The sequence below is a fragment of the Oncorhynchus keta genome, unplaced genomic scaffold, assembly GCF_023373465.1.
Source record: "Oncorhynchus keta strain PuntledgeMale-10-30-2019 unplaced genomic scaffold, Oket_V2 Un_contig_24793_pilon_pilon, whole genome shotgun sequence".
Taxonomy (NCBI): domain Eukaryota; kingdom Metazoa; phylum Chordata; class Actinopteri; order Salmoniformes; family Salmonidae; genus Oncorhynchus; species Oncorhynchus keta.
The window spans coordinates 1-2407 of NW_026284097.1; the positions used below are offsets into that span (position 1 = coordinate 1).

A 2407-nucleotide genomic window follows, 5' to 3' on the forward strand; every position below is an offset into this window, starting at 1 on the left:
AATACCATAAATTATGCAATCGAGATTTCCACATTTGAGAAATTCGCAGGGGTCAGCACAGCCGGAGCCTCACCCCTGGGTGAACCGCCTTCTTGATCACGTGTGTCTCCCTTGCCAGGTAAGTATGAGTTGTACACGTTGGTAGAGGAGCAAATCCTTCCAGAACAAAGGTGTTTGACTCACGGTTACCACTTCTACTACTGATAATACCACATCATATTGAACATTTACATTTACATTTACATTTAAGTCATTTAGCAGACGCTCTTATCCAGAGCGACTTACAAATTGGTGCATACACCTTATGACAACCAGTGGAACAGCCACTTGCATCTAAATCTTGTTGGGGGAAGGGGGAGAAGGGGGGTGAGAAGGATTACTTACCCTTACTTACCCTATCCTAGGTATTCCTTGAAGAGGTGGGGTTTCAGGTGTCTCCGGAAGGTGGTGATTGACTCCGCTGTCCTGGCGTCATGAGGGAGTTTGTTCCACCATTGGGGGCCAGAGCAGCGAACAGTTTTGACTGGGCTGAGGCGGGGAACTGTACTTCCTCAGTGGTAGGGAGGCGAGCAGGCCAGAGGTGGATGAACGCAGTGCCCTTGTTTGGGTGTAGGGCCTGATCAGAGCCTGGAGGTACTGAGGTGCCGTTCCCCTCACAGCTCCGTAGGCGAGCACCATGGTCTTGTAGCGGATGCGAGCTTCAACTGGAAGCCAGTGGAGAGAGCGGAGGAGCGGGGTGACGTGAGAGAACTTGGGAAGGTTGAACACCAGACGGGCTGCGGCGTTCTGGATGAGTTGTAGGGGTTTAATGGCACAGGCAGGGAGCCCAGCCAACAGCGAGTTGCAGTAATCAAGACGGGAGATGACAAGTGCCTGGATTAGGACCTGCGCCGCTTCCTGTGTGAGGCAGGGTCGTACTCTGCGGATGTTGTAGAGCATGAACCTACAGGAACGGGACACCGCCTTGATGTTAGTTGAGAACGTCAGGGTGTTGTCCAGGATCACGCCAAGGTTCTTAGCGCTCTGGGAGGGAGGGCACAATGGTGTTGTCAACCGTGATGGCGAGATCATGGAACGGCAGCCCTTCCCGGGAGGAAGAGGAGCTCCGTCTTGCTGAGGTTCAGCTTGAGGTGGTGATCCGTCATCCACACTGATATGTCTGCCAGACATGCAGAGATGCGATTCGCCACCTGGTCATCAGAAGGGGGAAAGGAGAAGATTAATTGTGTGTCGTCTGCATAGCAATGATAGGAGATACCATGTGAGGTTATGACAGAGCCAAGTGACTTGGTGTATAGCGAGAATAAGAGAGGGCCTAGAACAGAGCCCTGGGGACACCAGTGGTGAGAGCGCGTGGTGAGGAGACAGATTCTCGCCACGCCACCTGGTAGGGAGCGACCTGTCAGGTAGGACGCAATCCAAGCGTGGGCCGCGCCGGAGATGCCCAACTCGGAGAGGGTGGAGAGGAGGATCTGATGGTTCACAGTATCGAAGGCAGCCGATAGGTCTAGAAGGATGAGAGCAGAGGAGAGAGAGTTAGCTGTAGCAGTGCGGAGCGCCTCCGTGATACAGAGAAGAGCAGTCTCAGTTGAATGACTAGTCTTGAAACCTGACTGATTTGGATCAAGAAGGTCATTCTGAGAGAGATAGCGGTAGAGCTGGCCAAGGACGGCACGCTCAAGAGTTTTGGAGAGAAAAGAGAGAAGGGATACTGGTCTGTAGTTGTTGACATCGGAGGGATCGAGTGTAGGTTTTTTTTCAGAAGGGGAACAGGGTTTAATGTCGTTTACGAATACAGTTGCGGAGAAAGCGGAGGAAAAGCAATACATTTCTGTGGCGTGGTAATGGTTGACCAGGGAAATGTCTGTGTTGTGGTAATGGTTGACCAGGGAAATGTCTGTTGTCATGGTAATGGTTTACCAGGGAAATGTCTGTTGTCATGGTAATGCTTGACCAGGGAAATGTCTGTGGAATGGTAATGGTTGACCAGGGAAATGTCTGTGGCATGGTAATGGTTGACCAGGGAAATGTCTGTTGTCATAGTAATGGTTGACCAGGGAAATGTCTGTTGTCATGGTAATGGTTGACTGTGGTCTTAAATTACAAACTGTCCTAAAAATGATTTAATAATCTTGAAAATAAAAGACCTCAATCCAGATTCCGTCATGAGGGCGCAAAAGTATGCATTCAGAAGTAGGCCTTTTCCTTCACATAATCAGGACATGACAGGCATAATCACCCATCACAATAACAGATCACACACATCCATCCGGGTTATGAGAAGACAAAATGTATGTCTGAGGCAATTAGGTTGAGTTTTAACTTGCCAATCATCTGATAAGAACATTTCTCCTCAACAAGAAACTCAATTGAACTCTTGAGTTGAAACACATGTCAAATTAAATCT

General features: G+C 49.4%; 1 pseudogene; it reads right to left on the bottom strand.

Annotated features, from left to right (window-relative positions):
- Positions 1 to 126, bottom strand: LOC127922161 (uncharacterized; annotated as a pseudogene).
- Between the last annotated feature and the right edge of the window lie 2281 nt (positions 127 to 2407).